The sequence below is a fragment of the Chamaea fasciata genome, unplaced genomic scaffold (genome assembly GCF_029207755.1).
Source record: "Chamaea fasciata isolate MVZ Bird 193981 ecotype frontalis unplaced genomic scaffold, bChaFas1.0.hap1 SCAF_5, whole genome shotgun sequence".
In the NCBI taxonomy this organism is placed as follows: Eukaryota; Metazoa; Chordata; class Aves; order Passeriformes; family Sylviidae; genus Chamaea; species Chamaea fasciata.
Genome location: NW_027094090.1, coordinates 18,938,972 through 18,959,343, shown reverse-complemented (window position 1 = coordinate 18,959,343; position 20,372 = coordinate 18,938,972). Strand labels below are relative to the sequence as shown.

Below are 20,372 nucleotides of genomic sequence, written 5' to 3'. Positions count from 1 at the left end.
AGCTGTGTGACTGGAGGGGGCTATCACCACCCCCTAATCACGAAAGCTGCAGCTCAAACACATGTGAGGGTGGAAAACCGACTGAGTTGATACCTTGGTGAAATTTAAAGAAGCAATGGAGAAACACACAGATTCAGGTCTGCAGTTTTTCTCTGCTCTGCTTAATCCAGCCATGAAACCTACACTGCAGATGGGGGTGTTGAGCAGCAGTGTAATGATGCTGTTACTGCTTTCCATGTGGTATTCACCATCAAAACAGAAAGAACAGAAAAGAACTAAACCTCACGGTTTCCTTCTAACTGTAGAAAGAAATAAAGAAACACTCTCCTCAACCCATAACAAAACTTTTCAGAAGTGAGTTCCTGTGAGGGAAGTCCCAGCCTGAAAACCACGTGAGTTCACAGTGTAAGAAGATTCTGCAATGCCATGTGTCTGAAGACTACATAGGAATGACAGGCAGTAATGTAGCATAAGTAACAAAGAGTGATAAAAGTGCTCTGAATGTTAGAGGGTACCTGAAGTTGGTTGGGGATGAAGTTTTGTTGCAAACATGAACGACCAAAAGAAGAAAGAGGTAAGGATTGGGTTTTTGGGTTTTTTCCCCTTTTCTTCCAGTGCCATTGCCTTATAACTCTTCTGAGAACCTTGTATTCTAAGACTCCGGAGCTTCCAAAACCCCCTTTTTAATATAGAAAACAAGGAATACATTCTTTGAGGCAAGCTGTTGCCAAGATATTTGGTTTTTTACACTTTCTTTTTATTTTTCCATTTTTTAAATATTTAATAATCATGGCAATTTTTTTTTTCTTCTTTGGATTTCTGAAATCAAGTCTTAGAGAGTGACTCTGGCTGAATCCACTAGGTAGCATCTAGGTAATTCTGAAGAGGTTCTGTCTCTGTAGTCATTGAGTCTCAATGCAAACCTGGATGTGATGCAGCTGTTGCTGGAGGGCAGTATCTAAGGTTGGGAGTTTTTTAGGGCAACCAGTTCCTGTGGAAATTGAGATTCAGGTGCCTGCTTGAATTTGGGAATGGGTCTCCTGTAAAATAAACAAAGGCTTACAAGACATCAGATTAAGTAGGAAAATAGTGAAAAAGCTTCTAAACCCCTTTGTCTGTAAAAACAGGCTATTTAATCACAAGAGACTGTAGCTGGGGCAACCTGTTGCAAAGAATTAAGCTAATTTGTGAAAAGAAAATTTTACTGCTCTAACATAAAAGGTACTATTCTTGCCATAGTGTAGCTTTATGTTACCTAATTATTTTCAGATTAAATCTTGATGGAAATAATGAAATAAATATCTACCAGACTAAATTTGTCAATTTCCTGGGTCCTAGTGAGCTGATTACTCATGACTTTTCATCTATAATACAGTACAACTTATGCACAACATACACTAAAAAGGAAAGTCCAATCAATAGAGAATGTTTTACATCAACAAGGGTGCTTATTTGAGAAAATGGCTAAAAATGTCAAGACCTAATAATCATAAAATAGAACAAACTTTGATGCAAACTCATTTGAAGCAGGAGCAGGGAGAACAAAACAATTAGATATGAGAAAGCAATTTACTACTGACAGCAAGAAAAATAAATAGCTGAGGAGATAAATGAGAAATTGAAACATGTGGAATAAAAATGGGGTGGTATCAAAGATGTTAACAATAAAGAGTAAAAATAATAAAACTTGTGGCAGTTAAGAAACATCAAGTTGATTTTAGCAGTATTATGGACCTCTTCATCACAAAAGTGCTAAAATGAACTTAAAAAGCAGTCTACAACAGCTGCATCTTTGATTTGAGAAAAAGCAAGCATAGCAATGTATTTCCTAACAGACTACATGCACTAAACTATAAATGATGACTTTTAAACACTTTTAAACATCTTAGTGATGACTAAATTTTTATGAGTAGAACAACGTAATATATCTCTATGAATATAAAATGATCTGAACAAGGGGACCATTTAGTCTGCTGATAGTTTTTAACAATTAGCAGTGTTGAAGAAGTACTAAAGGAAAAGGAATGTTTAAATCTTATGTCAATATTTAAAAGAGCTACCATAACCTGAATAGGTATAGCTGGAAGATTTGCACCAATTCAGGACTATTAATGCAATTATTAGAAAACCCAGTGTCAATAAAATTATTTTAAAACTCAGCAAAAGAGAGCATTTACGGCAAAATCTTGTTCTAAAGACAGAGAGAAAGGATGTGGACTTAAATTTTTTTGGTTTCCTAGTGATTTGCATATTCATTCCAGCTACAGAAGATCTGATCCATTCTGTCATTGTCTGAAGGCATTTAATTTCACTGCCCAGTTTCAGGAAGAGTACTGTCTCTTCTTTATCTAGTGGCTCTGCATAAAACTCAAATGTAAGCTTGGGGTCAATATTCACGGTTTTCTGATCAGCTGAGTGTCCTCACCATTAAGCTGGCACATTGTAGCCCCTCTTGCATTTTTTTTTTTTTTTTTTACCTAATAATTCTTGAATTCATGCAGGATGGCTTCACTACTTCAATGTGAGGTCAGTCATTTGGGTCAAGTTCAAAGGCTTTTGGTAAACCATAGGTCAGATCAAATGAAAATGTTGTTCCCAATGGCTTTAAACATTCTCTGCCTCTTAAATCTGGATGTCTTCACTGAGGAAAAGCTTATCTCAAATTTACTCAATAAATTTTCCACCAACCTCACACAGTTACTGGTGAAACAGCTGATAAGTTCATCACAGTCCTCAGGAAAAAGAAGGCCATTTCCTGAAAGTATGATCTGGTATATCTCAGGGAAAGGAACTACCAATGAACAATTCAGTCCAACTCTGTAAGTCAATACCATCAAATCACATCAATCTGTCCATATCAAAGCAGAAGTCCTAAGGTTATCTATTCTGAGAGGTAGCTAGCTGATTAATACTATCCTTTCACTCTCTCCAGTACATGTTTAAATTTGGTTACCAGAGCTAAAGAAATACTTCATCTACTGTATGTGTAAATAAGCATAAGTTTTTGTATTATTTTAGGCAAGTGTGAGTTCTGGGCTGTGGTGAGGATTCAAACTCTTAGACGTCAGAACATGCAGAGCTGAAAAACCAATTTCTTACTTTCTGAACTTCTGTGTTAGTATGTGTTCCCCATTAATCTCTTTCAAAGCTGACTGGAGCTAAGAAAACGTCCTCAAATAGGCATTGGATCAATCATTATTAAGGACCAATGGTTCTGATCAAGAAATTAATGTAGAGATTTATCAGTGATATGATATCTAGACTAATATATATACTATTGTCTTTTATATATATATATATGTATATATATATATATAACAAAGACTGATGATAAGCTATACAGAATTTTGGGAAAAAACATGTTTTACTTCCGTCCAGGCTTAGTTCCTATCAAAGTTTAATCAGAAACCACACTTCCTGTAGCTGCACGCTCTAGAGAAAATTCTTGAAAAACTCAGAAATCTAATTTAAAGTTTATAAGATTTGAAGTCTACTTAAAGTCTGAAATTGGTCTAGATGTTTTTACTTACTCTTCATTACACGTTCATTCTGCCTACACGGCTGTAACTAACATCCGAAAAGTAAATATATACCACTAAGTAGCAATGAGATAGAATCTTTGAGTTCCCCTCACAGCTACTGCATTGTAACTTTGGAGTGATAAAGAAGTTCTTAAGATTTTGCTAGTGAAGATTTACTATACAATAAGAAACAAAACTTGACTGTGTTACAGTATTTATCCATGGCTGATTTATAAAAAAATGTCTGATGACCTTCAGACTTTAAATTAAAATAAAATTTTAAAATAATTTATTTACAGATGTCTTGAACCTCTTATTTCTTGAATGAGTGTAACATTTGTGTCTTGCAAGTATCATGGGTCCCTCCCACCAACATAGTATCAGGTGATAGGCATGAAGATAAAAAATCATTACATTTATTACTAGATACATTTTTCTATTCTACAAATATCCAATAGCTATCAAACTGGAAAAAGAGAATCTTCAGCCATTATTCTTAACTCATAACATTGTAAATGTGGTAATTTAGCTGCTCAGTAATTTTTCTTTATTTCTGTGCTTAGTGGATTTTGTTCTGAAACATGATGATCTGCCATTAGTGTAAGCGTCAGTTTTGATAAAAAAGAACACTCATGCCTATGACTCTGCTTTGAAGGACATAGAATCATAGAATCACTAAGGACTCAAAGATCACTGAGTCCAACTGTTAGCCTAGCACTGATATGTTAATCTTTAAACTGTATTCACAAGTGCCACATCCACACACCTTCTGAATACTTCCACAGACGGTGATTCTACTACTTCTCTGGGCAGCCTGTTGCAATGCTTGACAACCCTTTCTATGAGGAAATTTTTCTAATATCCAGTTTAAATCTCCCCTGCTGCAACTCAAGGCAATCTCCTCTCATCCTGTCACTGATTACTTGGGAGAAGAGACTGACCTCCAGCTGGCCACAACCTCTTTTCAGGTGGTTGTGGAGAATGATTAGGTCCCCCCTGAGCCTCCTCTTCCCCAGGCTAAACAACCTCAACTCCCTCAGTCACTCCTCATCAGACATGTGCTCCAGGTCCTTCATCAGCTTTTTTGTCCTTCTCTGCACTCAATGTCTTTCTTGTAGTGAGGGGCCCAAAAAAAGAACACAGGATTTGAGGTGCAGCCTCATCAGTGCCAAGTACAGGGGGATGATCGCTGGCCTGTTTCAACAGGTCACATTATTTTTGATATAAGCCAGCATGCTCTTGGCCTTTTTGACCACCTGGACACACTGGGACACCATTTATTTGATTTTTAGTGTCACCTCTTGTGGCATGTTGTATATCCCTTCATTACAAAAAATATTACCTGAACCAAAGGAAAGAATCTCACAACATTCCAATTTTACCACTTGAACGTATTTCCATTGCAAGTCCTTTGCTTCATTGTTGTACCCTGCATCTCACTCTCAGATCCTTTCATACTGGGAAAGGTGCACAAACTTACTTGTTAAATGATGTGTGATTTTACAATATGCATTATAGAAACTATTGAATATAGACAGCTGATTATCTCCTTGTGGGTAATTATTTTTTCTTCGCGTCTTTTTTTTTTTTTTGCTTTTGTTATGAGGACTATTTTCCTGAAAGGAAAATTTTTAAAATGGTGTTCATTCTATTCATAAAAAACTCCAACTCTTTCTTTGTTATTTTCTCTTTGAAACCTGTTCTGACTAGTATTCTTTGCCAGATGCAGCAAAATTAGTACCATTTGCTTCAGTCTAAACAGCATCTGACCTAGAGACTAGGGCCCTTTCTTAATCATCAGCCTCACTAATTGACCCTTCTTTTCACAAGGGCTATTGCAGTTAGGCAGCATTTCAGACTGCTAGCCTCTCTAGGCTATTTGTTTTAATAAACTCAATGCCATTTTTGTATAAGTTCAGAGATAGATAATCATGTTGTAATCATGTTGACAAGTCCCATTATATAGGTGTTAAACATACAATCCTCTTTTATCTCAGTCTAAAATACATCTCTGTGACAGTAAGAAAGGAGTGTTTTTAACAGGTACAAGTGTACATCAGAGGCAGTCATAACAAGGAGAAAAGACTGTTCCTTAGACAAGCATTCTTGGAAAATTTCTTTTATTGAAATATTATGTTAGAGGACTTATGTGTCTTTTTACCCACAAAAAACACTTGATTATTAAATTCACATTTAAAAATGAGATTAAAAGATTAAAATCTCAATATAGCTTTCATGGTGATTTATCAATCAATATCTTGATGTTATCACTAGTTGAACAATCTGGTTTTTTTTTTTTTTTCCTATATAGTCTCATGCTGTTTCATGCAGTTATGCAGAACTATGCAGACTCTAATTTTGTTATAGGAGGAAGTGACATAGGGATAAGATGCATGATGACCATTTGTCTATTTCCAAGAAAGAAAAAATGTAGGAAAAAACTACCCTGGATAGAGACACAAGTGAAATATTTAATGAAACTCCTCATCTGATTATTCTGAACCTGTATCTTACCAAACACTCTTCTTCCTCCTGGACCCACCTCTGAGAAAGTCTGTGGTGGTTCGTGATCAGACTGATGGGCACGGGCACAATGAAGGAAGCTGGGACCATTCCTCTTCAGAGCCCAGACTGAAGTGCCAGTCTGTCGTTCTGTGCACCTCCCATTCTGGGGGCAGTGCCTGGAGTCCACCTGATATCAAGTTTTCTCTTCTGTGCCCATACTAACTGTACAATTTCCTGAATATAATCTTTTACTGACTTCGTAATGCTGCTCTCAAACCTAGACAGAGACAGTCTGTGTCCTGGGGGTTGAGAGTAGAATTTGGCACTTTTTCCCCACTGTAGGAGAATCAGCACTATTAATAATTATGCTAAAAACAAAGTACATTTGTGTATTTTATTAATTTTCCATAATTTAATGTTGCCTCACAAAATTCTATTCAGTCCGGCAAGCAATTTTTTCTCTTGACAGACCAGTAAGATATCATTAATTTTTCATTTTCATCAATCACCATGGTAAAAGCCATCTGAGAAGGTTTTGTGCTTTGGCTGGTAATTTGTCAGGACAATTTTACAAGGTTGTTTTAATGCCTTCTTTTAGCTGATTGAAAAAGTCTTATTTACTTCAATTAGTTTGACCAGTGAGACACCATGGTTTTAATAAAAAATGAATTGTTAATTGCTCCCCAAAGCCTAGGTAGACACCTGCTTTTCTATTAAAACACAGATCAAACTGCATATGGGGTGAGGGCTAAAATTAACTCTATTGTTCAGGCAAAGTATAGAGACTTAAGGCCTTGCAATGTGTAATACAGTCAATCTTCTTTGTGACATAAAATATTTTCTGATTTTCAGTTAAGTATTAGTTTTGCAATATAGAAAAAATAACAAGCAGAAGCTGTTTTGTTGTTACTTGTTTTCTAGAGACTAATATACTAAATATATATTTATGTATATATCTGTATTGCCCTAAGTGATAGATGTTTCATATATCCTTTGTAAAGCTGTTGAATTAAACAACCTTTCAATGACAATATTTAAAGCTTAACTACTCAGCTATTTATAACCTATTTAATACTGACAGATGATAGAGACAGCAATAAAGAAGATTTAAGCATCTACATTAAAAATTTTCAAGGTCCCACAGTCCAGTTTCTAATCACATGGTAGTATTTGTTTTCTGTATATAGTGTGTGCAGTTCTCATAATGACATTAATATTTCCACATGGTAAGGTTGTACCACCACAGTAAGGAAAGCAGTTGTCTACAGCTGATTTCACTAGGTCACCAACACATTCTGCAGCTGGTATGAGGCCATAATTAGTGAAATTAATTAGCCTTAGGAAACTAAGCCATGTGACCTACACTTTAATACACATACTCGTTGCTATGGTAGCCCAAATAGGAGTATGTCTTAAGCTGTTAGAGCCTCTGGTTTCCTTTCAGAGTAAACAGCAACAGTGTGGAGGTGTAGACAAAGCAAATCCATCTGTTGGATGTGGTAAACTGCACCAAATAATAAATGAAGTGAAGGTGGTATCTGAAGGTATAGCTTGATAGAAAACGAAATGTAGCGTTCAAGCTCTGTTATGAAAAACTTCACTATTTTCAAATTTCAGGCATTATCAGAATTTTATGGGCACTGGTCAGAAACACTAGAGGTAAGTAAATGTTGTGGTAATGTTTTTCCTTAATGGGATTGATTTCTTTCCTCATATTTCAAATTCTTCTAAATGCAAACCTATGAAAGCCCTTGGGCAGATGTGCCAAAGAGACCTATTCCATTTTAGATTTATACTTTTTTAAACTTCCCAACACTTTCAGACTGTTCCCATATACTCGCGTTGTTTTTTGCTTCCATTTCTCTACAAAATCCTATTTACTTACTGGCATCCAAAATCTTATTAAATCAATGATAAAATGTCACTAGGAGATGTATTCTCATGTACTGAAGAATTATTAATATTGTTTTTTCAATAATGTGACATGGTAAAATTTTTCAAGGTGTATGTTCAAAGGTATATTTATTTTGAAAAATTAAGAAAGAAAATACCTACAGACATAAGGCATTCATGGAACTTTGACTGTAGGAAGACTTCATTTTAAAAGAAGTTCTCAAGACTATTCTGCAGCTTTTTGCATTTGAGCAAAGTTTGTGCTTGCGGACACAGAATTTCTTGATGCTGGGATTTAAAACCCTATTTTCTAAATCATTTTGACTATGTGACCCTAAACTTTATTAGTCAGCTCCGGTAATTTCAGAATTAAATCTTTAAAAAAGACTTAATGAAGGAAAATTTTGCTACAATAAGTATAGTGACACAAGTTTAAAAGAGAGAAGTAGCACCGGGAAGTGGCTTGAGTTCTCATGCATTACACCTGCTGGAATACTCTATATAAATTAGTCAAATTTAATTGTTGGTTATATTTAGCTCCTCCAGTATAGGGCTGGGTAGTTTCCCAAACACTTACTGAAATAAATGATTTTCCTTCTAACAATAGCTTACATAATGCCTACATTTCTTCTGAGATTCATTGAGGCAGTTTATCTCCTTTTTATAATTATCTGAAAGATAACCTGGGTCAGGTACCACACTCCTCATGAAGGCTCAATGTCACCACTGTTAAAGAAACCAAGCTACTTTCCTGAGAACTAAAAATAACTTTGTGGTGAGAAGTTCTTAAGAAGTTAATGAATAATTCTGAAAAGTTGGAATACAGAAAATACACCCATAATTTTACACATTCCTTGTGCAAATGTAAATACTATGAAATTTCTGGCTGCGCAAATTTAAACTTTGGTGATAGGGAAAAGGGAATGATTAATTTGCAAGCCAGCACAGCAAAGTGGCTGGGGAGCCTCTGAAGGGGAGCCTACCCTGCCTTGGGCTAAACATGTCCTGTCCCAGCCAGCCCCAGCTCACCCACTGCAGGGCATTGCTGGCTGTGAAAATGCATTTAAGGAAGGACTAAGAAATGCACAAAGGTCAAAGGACAGGAAAGAAGAAAAAACCTTTGAGAAATGGCCCTGCAGACAAGAAGGAGAGGGATGGGGTGCCCCAAATGCCAAAGCAGAGACACCCCTGTAGAGACCATAGCAGAGCAGAGGGGATTTCCTGCAGGAATTGCAGCTCAAGAAAAGCCCATGCTAGAGCAGGATTAACTTGGAGAACTCCAGCCACCGGAAGGGCCCATGTAGGGGGAAGGGGCCCATCTAGGGCCCCCCTCAGTGCAGATGAAAAGAGAGGGAAGGAGCAGAGAGAGGATGTTTTACAGAGTGACCAAGTGCCCATTCCCACTCTCGATGTTGCTCGGGGGTGTCGAGGAGTCAGGAGGAAAAGAGTGAATGGGGAGAAAGATGTTGTTTTAACATTTGTCTTTATTTCTCATTCCCAAAATCCATTTCCATAAGTTCTGCCAACTTTCCCTAAGCTGAGTCTGTTTTGCTTGTCATGGTAATTGGTAGGTTCTGTCAGTGTCTTTATCTTGACCCAGGGTCTTTGAAATCCCACCACCTCCCTCTGCCCCTCTGAGGAGAGGGCTGGATGAGCAGCTGAGTGAGTGGGAGTTTGGCTGTTGGGCAAGCATAACCAAACACAGCAACCAAGAGGCTTGGGATGGTCCTCCAACTTGAAGCAAACCTGACACAAACTTTTAGCCAAATGTATGTCTTCCTCTATCTAAGAAACTATTGCAGATGCTAAAGAACCATCTCTCTGATGATAGCAGTTCTGGTTTGCATGACAACATATAAATGCAAATTCCATCTATAAATATTTTTATATTATGAAACTATAATGTTTAATTTTATAGAGGTGGTTGAAGGAAGGTTGTTCTACACTGTATAGCAGTGAAATTAGATCTGAAGTTTTGCCTCCAGACAGTAAAGTTGCAACAAAACTAGCTGACCTACCAGGCCTAACACTGATTTCACATCAATCAAAACTCCAAATCATCTTATTTATGTAGTCAGGGGTCAGAATAGGATATTATTTATTTGTTTGTTTATTTATTTATTTTTGGCAGGGTGCATGAATTAAATCAATAGCAAAACATTCTAATCATGACCAGGTTTTCATTCACTATGTTTGTTATGTCCAACTTACTAATTATAAAGCTAAACAAAGCAAAATAAAATACAGCCCATAGCTAGTCTTTTGAAGGGAGATGTGAATTTTAAAATATTTTAAAAGACAGGGCATTGAAATCTAGTAATGCAGGCAATAATCATGTGCAAATATGACTGTAAGGTTTAAGGAATTAAAGGACAATAATTTTTCAAATCCTTTTGGAAGGTGTATTTTGAGAAGCATTAGGATGAGGGAGAAGACTGTGATGCACAAGAAATTGAGGAGTGATTCGGGACCAAAAGGAAGCTCAGAAAGAGAAGGGTAGAAAAAAAAAAGGAATTATAAGAAGTGTGTTTTTTGGTTGAAAAGAAGACAAGGAAAAAGTGGCAGACACATAATAGAAGTATTAGAATGAATATGATGGGAAAATCTATCACTGCAAGCCAGACAAACAAGAGTTTAAAATTCAATAAATCTATCCATAAATGAACTATAAATGCTACAAAATTAAATATATATTGTTTATCTTGTATGGATTAGTAAACCATGCTCAGCTATTGCCTTTCTGTACAAGAATTAAAGATATAGAAATAAATAATAGCAAACATTTAATAAAAAATAAAATGCAAATTTCTATCAGTAAAACTTACAGTATTCTTTCAAAGGTTTAACAGTACTTTAGTGAAATAATAATGCATCAGACTTTAAATAGTTAAGCAAACACAACTAGTACCACTAAAAGTAATAATGTAAAACAAATACCTTCAATAATTTTTAAGAAATGGTCTTATCTAACAGTATTCTCTGAAGATATTAAGATCATTTGACTTCCTCTTTCTCCCTTTATAAGGCACTTCAATATCTTCAGGGAGATCACCCAAACTTCCTGAGGCTCTCTTTAAAGCATATTGTCTCATTTCTGCCACTAACTTTCTAAGCAAGACTGTGCCTCTGTTTTCCTACCTGACTCATTCTCCTACATAATGTGATAAATCGTCCAGGGTGGAGACTTTCCTTCACTGGGTATACGTACACCAGTTATGCCACTGCTAAGCAGTGACACAAATAGCAATGAATATATTATCCTAATATTGCTGTCATGGTTTTAATTTGTGACTGTTGTCCTCAATGCGAGTTGTAATATAAGTTTAATATTTCCACTTTTCAGAAAAAAAAAAAAAAGGAGAAAACAAGATACAGGCGAGAAAGATTATTGATATGGCGAACACTACACAAGAAGCTTATGGTAGTGCAGAGAGCTGTGTAAAATTGTGTCTTGGCTACCCAAACTATGAAATGTCTGACGCCTTCCTTGCCTCTCCAGGGCCTAAAACATGAGTACAAAAGAAGCTGAAGCAGGTCCTAGGAATTAGATAAACTACTTAATAAATAAAGTTGTGAAGACTAATCAATCTTCATTCCTCTTCTTTGCAGGAGTGTAGAGAATCATCTCTTACCCAACAAGAAACCATTCTGTTACACTGAGTGAACATGAACACAGAGGAACCCATAGGAGCAACGACAGCTGGGGAAAACCGAGAAGCTTATCAGAAGCCTCTGACCTGCCTCCTTCCAGGTCTACCGTGGAAGGATGATCATGGCCCCTGTCTGATCTTTAAAATCTTCTTTAACAATTTTGGGGAGACTCCATTCTGTGCTCATGTCTGTGCATGGAGATCCAGGTACCAGCCACTGGGTAGGACAGCAAGTCTAGAGACCCATGCATCTATGGTGCCATCACCTAGAGAAGCTGGAGTATGTGTGTGTAGTGTGGGTGTTCATGTCAGCATGTGCAATTGCCAGCAAACATCTAGCTGGTCTAGCAAGTGAGCAGGATAAGAGATTTGAGAGTCACGTTTTGGAGTAGCTGAAAAGGCTGGGTCAGATCTTGTAGAGTAGGTCTGAGAACTGGTACTGGAGGGACCTGGAGGTCCAGGCCAACTCCTGTAGAGACCATGACATCTGAAGTTTGGCTAAGACCAGAAGTGGGCATCATCTATGGAGAGGCCTGTTTATATGTGTTTGTGCATTAAATCAGAGTGAAACCCAGGGGCTGGGTAGACTGAATGCCCACTCAGGCAAGTTACTGGAGACACAGATCATGTGCCTGTCTGTCAGTCTCTGTGCTTTACCAATGGTGCCCTGAGTATCAGCAGCTGGACTAAGGCTGTGGCCTTGCAGGCTCATGTCCAGGCGACAGTGATGGGGAGACCTGTGATCCAGGGGTAGCTGCTGCAGTGTCTGAGCCCAGCTGCAGGAGGGACCCACACAGATTGTGTGTTTCACTACATTCTCATTAGTCAGAGATAGAAACAGGGAAAGGAACAGGAAAGAATTGCTTGTGTGAGTGCGTTCTCTGTCCATTCTGTGGTCTGTGTGACCAGCTGTGTGTACATATATATATATATGCATGCAAACTTGGTGTGTATGTGTACACATGTGTGCTTTGGAGACTCAGGCTCAGTCTCACTGCTGGTTGCGACCATGAATGTGAAGCTATGGCAGCCTTTTCTCCATTTCCCTACTGGATTAACTCCTATAACTTTTTCCTATAGATAATTATCTGCTTTTCTTTCAGTATCACTCCTTTTCCAAATAAAAGTTGTCATACTGTTCATAATCAGTGTGAAAATAAAATATTTTAAGGAGAAAAAGAAGCAAATAACCGTTCTTCTTTAGTATGCCTTTACAATTTTTATTCTAGATCTACATAATCTAATTTAGGATAATGATGAAAAGGTCTACAAAGATTAGATGCTGGAGCAAAAACTTATTGAAAAAAGCACAGAAAGTAAAAATTTTTGCCATACTGTTCTCCTATTGCTAATCATGAATACAACTTCTGACAGCAATGCTATGTCATTGTGTTTTGATAAAATTAAAATCAAACCTTGGTTTCTCTAGTGATATGAAAATACTCACCTGCATCTCAATACTAACATTATATTATTACAATCCTGTCAATATATTTTAAGAAAGATAGATAGCTTTTCATCTGATATTAGTTACATTTTTTTTTAGATCATCCACTCTCAGATATGGCTAAGTAAAAATGCACCTGCAAAAACTACTATGACTAGAATAAAGATGAAAGTGTACCTAAAAATGCATCAGTCACTAATTCTCAGCCTCAAGGGTTCAAAAAGATATTCTTAGAAATATTTTCTTTTTTAAGGAAATTTCCATTGCTTTGAATAGCAGTTTTGCTTAAGGAATATAGTGAGAGTACATAAAACACAGAGAGGCTGTCATGCTCAACAGTTGTTTTGTCCTATAGAGCCAAGGGTTAGAGTGTTGGTTCTTTTTCGATGCCATCACCTTCCTTTTATGTCTATCCCAAACTGGTTTAAACTATTCAAGAACCTCCTCTCCTTCTGATCTCATAGGGCAAGTGGAACAAGACAAATGGGTGAGAGGAGATAAGGTGATTAGCAGAGGTAAGTAAAACATTTCAGAGCTAGCAGGTCAATGCAAATGCCTAACTAAAAGAATATCATTAAGTTTTATTAAAGTAAACGTGACTACCTGGGTGCTTAAATGCAGATAACCAGGGATGAGTATTATGGTCATTTGCTGAGCCCACAGGATCAAATGATTAATAGTCCTTTCATTAATGCAGTTCTCTTAATATTTGAAATGCTTCCTAAACAGTCTAATTAAAGAAACTTAATGTCAATTTAATTAGTCAATGATCACACCCTGTGTGATTAATAAATAATATGTTTATGTTTTATAAATAATTCTTGTGCCTAACAAAGGCACAGTGTCATAAATATTGGGACTAGAAATCAGATAGTACCCATCAGCCTTCTTCTCTGTTCTGCCTTCCTTCCAGGATTGCAATAAGAAGTTAAATGCAACCCATATAGAAATGAAACTTAGCTGCTTCTGAGCCTGGAAGAGTCCAATGTAACTATCAGGCCCTTCTTGGCAGCTATCCAATATATTCCATCAACCACCCCTAAAATCTGTTATTGGATTAAACTGATGTGTCTGGCTCCACATTTAGAGGTCTTCAGTAGCTCCCCAAAGACATCTGTCATGATTGTAACTAGCTATACTTGCCTGTATACCCACCTCTAGCTGCACCTTCACCTTTTTATCCCCACCAAGCATTTAACCTACTACCATTATTTAATAACATATGGGACTCAAAACATAGCCTGGAATCACATTGTATCAGTCATTCCATACGTTTGTGCTAAGTTACTCTCTGCATTATACAAAATAGGAGAAATTATAATTTCTTTGTCAGCATATATACAGACACTGATAGAGTGATCCCTAGTTATATTTGGAATGCTATTACCACATTGTAAAAGATTAGAGCAAGAAAAAAAAAAAAGATGTTTCTTAAGTAAGAAAACAACAACAACAACAAAACCCAAACAAAATATTAATTGAAAAAACTCTGCCCAAACTTCAAAGCAAATAGGCATAAAAGTGTTGTCAAGATAGCAAGAAAAAAAAAATCTCATTATCTAGATTAATGAGAAACATTGCAAGAATACAATGGTATCTATTTCAACATGTGCAGGGACAGAGACCCCAGTCGGGCAACAGGTAATGTACTAGAGATGATCTGATGATCTCTCCTCACTTTACAAAGGACATTGAGGTCCAGATTGTGTCCAGCAAAGGGCAACAGTACTCATGAAAGGTCTAGAAACATGTCTTAAGAGGAGTAGCTCAGGGAGCTGGGTTTGTTTAGTCTCGAGCAGGCTCAGGGAGGAGCTCATTGCTTTCTACAACTCTCTGAAAGGAGGCTGTGGTGAGGTGGAGACCAGTCTCTTCCACCAGGCTTGCAGTAAGAGGACCAGAGGGCCATGTTTTAAGGTGAGAGAGGGGAGATTCAGAATGGATAACAGAAAAAATGTTTTCACCGTCAGGGTGGTCATGCATTGGAATGTCCTGGCTAGGAAGATGGTGGAGCCACCTCTCTGAAAGTGTTTATCTGGATCTGGCACTGTGTGATGGTTTAGGGGTTTAGGTGTTACAGCGGTAGTGCTGGCTGGGTGGATGAACTGAATGTTTTTAAAGGTCTCTTTTAACCGTGACAATTCTATGATTCTTAGTCAGTTTTTGGCTATGTACTCATGGAAACCCCTGAAAAGCAAAATTTTCTGGTAGTCTGTATAACATGAGTTAAGCTTCAGGTCAGCTTCCCATTCTGGACTCTAGAAGAAGCATTGAAATAGATTTTGAGACATTGCTATACCTTTCAAACCTTAGCTGACACTGCAAGCTGGAGCATGTAAACCTTGAAGGCAAAGTAAACAAAAGTGTTGGTAGTTAGGCCATACTTTAAAATCTGTAAGGGTCTCCAAGAAGTCTTATACAAGGAGATATTTGTGGAAGTTAATCTAAAAACTTACTCTCTCAGAAGGATAAGTGGATGTAGGGTGGCAAAAACGTGCTGGAAATGGCTAAGAAACTTGTTCACAATTTTGTGGCCTGCAAATAGAAGAGGTGGAAAAATCTTCTTTGGTGCCAACTCCTTGGAAAACAAATGGTTCTTAATTGATGAGCATTATGCAAGTTCAGACCCTGCATGAGTGGCATAACATGGTGGTAACGAGAGGTGACATTAAATATTATGTAAATTATGCTTCATGTATAAAAAAAGTATGGTACTTTAACCATGGTTCAGGCAGTTTTCACATTCTCTTGCTACATTTACAGAATACAGCTGTCCAGACTAGTTATATTTATTCTTGTGGAATGAAACAGCTCAGTGTAGATGAACCAACGCAGACCACAGGAAGAAGGACAGCAGCACTGTGACACTCCGGCCCAGCAGCCTTATCTCACACTTAAAAGCTGCTGATTTGAGAAATAGTCTGCTATTTCGTCAGTAAGCTCAAGTTTGTGCAGTAGAGTTATCAAAGCAGACCAACAGCTGATCTGAAGTGGGATGTCAGTATAAACTAGAACTGGGTGGGAGTTTGTTTTGGTTTATTTATTTTTTAATTTAAATAGTAACGGCTGGACAGGGTGCAGGGGATCTCATGAGACTCTTCTAAAAATCCACCTATTTTTAAGAGCCTCTGAATTTATTTTAATTTGTTCAGGCTTGAACCGTGAATTGGGAAATCTTATGTATTGACTGAAAGCAAAATCCTGACTTTGTATGAGTTTCCCTGTAAAGCAGGGAAATTAGTTAATTGGGTTATTTGTGAAGGGTGAAAGCATGTCTTTCTTGGAAACACTCTGTTTTGTTTCCAAATGCATTATGACATTCTGAATTCAATGAAGCTCTCAATTAGTTTATCTGGGGCCCATTAGCACATGTTTGTCACCACCCAGGACCAAAATAGAAAATGGGCTTATTTCTTATTCCTAAGAAATGTTGAAGTGTTTGGTGGGATAGTCATTAAGTCTCCTGATGTAGAGGAAATAACAATGATATTTTTGTTGGGGGATGGGGTGTGGCAGGAATCATAAGGCTGTACAAAAACTGTAATCTCTTACTGGAATGTGGCTTTGGACTGTGGTAGGAATTGCTTACTCATGCTGAGCTGCCCCTGGGAGTCATGAGACTTTTGTTGTGGTCACATGCTTGCAATCACCATGGTGTAGGGTGTTTATCAAAGTCACTGACGGAATAAAAGCACTGTGCTTTTTAAAGCAGGGCTTGTGGTATGAAATACATTTGCTTCATTTTCTGTAGAATAATCAGCTCACAGAAACTTTTACCATTGTTCATTTGAATTTAGTCATCACCTTCCCTACATAGTCTTATTTTGTACTTTAAAACCAGCAGTTACAATGTCCTCGTTCCTATTAGAAAGCACCATTAAATTATAGAAGATGGATTTATAGATATTTAGTTTTCATTTTAATCTTATTTGGATGTTAAAAATCAGTACAATAAATTAAAAACTACTCAGATTATGTAAGTATACAATGAGGACTGGGACTTTCATTAGGAAAATAAAATTCACTCCATATTTTAGATTAATACATTTATTGTTTTATGAATTTTATCCAATGGGCCAAAAAAGCTCACAACAAGGTATTACATGCATCTAAAAGTAAAGAATCCTAGAGATAAATTTCCAGTGAATTACATCTGCTTTCCAGAATACTTTTGGAGGTGAAGACAAACCCTTCTGTAAGAGATACAAATTGCTTGTATAAACATAATCACAGTTATACCTTATGCTGACTTCAGAGACCTGAATGAAAATCCCACATTCAAACATTCCTGGAGCCCTGAGTTAGATGAAAAAAAATGGAAATTGGCTCATGTTAGAATTAACACAACAAAAATTGGTAGATTCCACAGCATCAAAATTTGACCTGTTATTGTGTGACCTCATTTAAAGGGTTTGAAGTACTGGTTTGTATCCTCCAAAATCTTTTCTCAGTTGAATAATCTAATTATAATAAATGAATAAATTAATTTTACAATTCAGTTCTTAACCCTAAGCAGACATTGGAAAGAAAGTCCATTCTGAGGACTGGTGAATGGACCAGTGCAAGGCTGGCTGGGTGTTATCCCAGTTGGACTGTTCCTAATATTCAACTCCTTTAATATTTCTATAGGTAATGTCCTAAATAGAGATATACTCTAAAAAAAAAAAAAAAAAAAAAGGTATTATGAGAAGACTCCACCGACTGTCAATGCAGCAGCTTTTCTCATATGAATAAGTCTTCTGATAGATGCTCATGGATGTCTCCGCAATATTTCTGCAACACAGAAGAAGTGAGTGCTTTCAGAACTTTACATAAATTAAAAAATAAGAAGAAAAGAATATATTAACAAACTAGACCCCCTATGCCAAGCCTGTAACTAGGGAATCATATGCCATCTTTCTGGAATCTTTCTGGCATAAACTATCTGCAACTATTTATTAGCAGACATGTTCCTTTAGCAAAATTAACAAGCAGGAGATTTAAAGCAGTCAAATTTGTATAAGTATAGAAAAGGACATTTAGGATAAAAAAAATTTAAATAGGTCTCATCCTACTTTTTCTTACCTATTTTTAATCTTTAGGAAAGAGAGATTTTCAACTATCATTTTAAGCCTGGCTCAGGATAAATATTAGTAGTAAAAAGTATTTAACAACTTCATAGTTTTTAATCACATATTGCAAATGCATATTACTCACTGAAAAAAAAGTACTCTCTAGTAAAGGAATGATGATTAAGCTAAAACCGTACCTTTTATATTGATTATCGATTACTCTGTGTTAGAACCATAGGATGAATTAGCCCTGTAACATCATAAATTCAGAGATTGCCAAATACAAGTAAGCACATTTCTAGTGCCGTCTCTGATAGCCATATCTGTCTGAAGGCTATCAAATAATATATAATTAAATAAAAATGGTTCCTGATTGATCTGACTTTTTTTGTTAAAGAATAAAAAATATGGAATGAGTGAAGCACTTTGATCTAAGAAACAAGTTTCTGCCCAAAATAGAATTTATTTTAATGGACTGATTTTGAACAGCTGTTTTAAGCAGTCTGAGTTTCGTTCCGTCTAAATTCATGTGCATCTGGATTAAGTATTCTTGGGTGCAGGACATGCAATTAATATGATAAAAGAAAGTAGTCAGTGGGCATCCTGATTGGCTGCTAGAAATTTCAAACCAAAGCATATCCCTGGCATAAAATCAAGTGTCACATATTGGATGCTCATCACATGTGAAATACCAGGATGCCAACTGCTTCTCATTTAGCCAAGCAACTCTCTGGCCTTCTCCCAGAAGCTGGCTGGTACCCATTCAAAATTCACAGGTTGATGGGACTGTGATCCCAGCAATCTTTTATTCCTCAATTCGCTTCATTTTTTGCTAATGGCTTTTCCCCTCTCTCTTCTTGTTTCACTGGGGATTGCTAGTTTTCTTCTTTTTTTCTCATTTGTGCAAGTATGTGTGCCTTCTACTCCTCTGTACTCTATAATTTCTGCCTTTTTCCCTTCTTTCTTTCTTTCTTCCTTTTTTTTCCCATTTCACTATGATTTTTTCTTCTGCGCTACTTTCCCTCCTCTGCACTTTAGACAAAAGTTTTGGTGTGTCATTCCTTCAATTTTGCCTTCCTTTGTAAATCAATCCAAGCCAAAGCACACGAAATATGTTACATTATCATATATTGTCAATATGTGTACAGTGCACGTCAGCTGGATAGAGGGCAGTGATATACTGTGGTTTAAAACCAACTACAGTAAGCACCCTTCATTTTGGGGGGTTAATCTTTCTGGCCGTTAGGGTTTTTGTGCGTTTTGTTTTGTTTTGTTTTGTTTCTGGTAAGAGTGAACTGCCAAATTGCAGAATACAACCACAGAGGAGTTCTCCCTATTCTCTAGGTAACCCTGGAGTGCTAATTTTCTTAAATTTTGTCCTAAAGAAAAGCCTTATACTATGTTTTCAGTCATCACAGCATTAATGATTTTAAGATCATTTCACATAAGGTGAGTTTCTGGCCTTCAATAGTCCTAGAAGGTCATTAAATGGTTGTAATAGCCTTATTACTCATTTTCACATACCATTTTAACAGTGTTGTGAGATATCCATCATATTCCTCACAGAAGTTACTTTTTGATTATTATAAATTTTCTCAGTAAGTTTTCTCTGCATTGTTCAATAAATCTTGACCTCTCAAAGCTATGTGATTAATGAGTGAAACAATGTTATATTAGGAATTGAGTTGAACCCTGGGCTGCCATATCTCATAATTTTGTGCCTGAAGTTAAACAATTCACTTGGTTGTTTTTAAAATATTATTCATGTAAGCTCTGTACAACTGATCATGTGAGTACCAGATTTTCTTAGTGTTATTATTTCCTATTCCTACAGTCATAAAAAACCATAATTAGGCAAACTAGAAATATCATCCTTAGGTTCTCAGCAGTAATCAAGCAGTCTGGAAGCCTGAGAAGCAGCAAGCTGCAAGTGAGATGATGTTTGCTTCTGATAACGGAGGATATTTCAGAAAATGTTTTATAGATGCACATTTACAGAATCCTCCTGAATTTGCATAAAGCACAATCTAGGTGAAGGAGTCTGGGTCAACAGGTCATCCTTGGAAACATATACAACACTTTTGATTTTTTTTTTTTTTTTTTTGCAAAGACTGTCATCTATTTCCATGAGTGCCCTATTGCATTGTAGTTTAACATGATATTTCTATCCTGTATCTTCTGTGTATGAGGTGGCAGGATGTTTTACCAGCTGATGTACATTGCACACTGCCTATATATTGTATTCTAAGAAAAAAGTTATAGCAAACTGGATGTTCAGAGCCCATTTCATTTCTCAAAGCCTGAATAT

At 36.7% G+C, this 20,372-nt stretch overlaps 1 long non-coding RNA gene across 4 annotated transcripts; it reads left to right on the top strand.

Moving 5' to 3' along the window:
- Window positions 1-7,425: 7,425 nt before the first annotated feature.
- On the top strand, window positions 7,426-17,793 carry LOC136290132 (uncharacterized). Of its 4 annotated transcripts, none has more exons than XR_010720991.1 (5): window positions 7,426-7,557; window positions 7,644-7,685; window positions 11,529-11,776; window positions 13,481-13,531; window positions 13,930-14,234. It is a non-coding gene; the product is annotated as an uncharacterized lncRNA (long non-coding RNA). The 4 variants fall into 4 exon arrangements; XR_010720989.1 differs by having other exon boundaries at window positions 7,426-7,570; XR_010720990.1 differs by lacking the exon at window positions 13,930-14,234 and adding an exon at window positions 17,643-17,793 and having other exon boundaries at window positions 7,426-7,685.
- The last annotated feature ends 2,579 nt before the right edge of the window (window positions 17,794-20,372 follow it).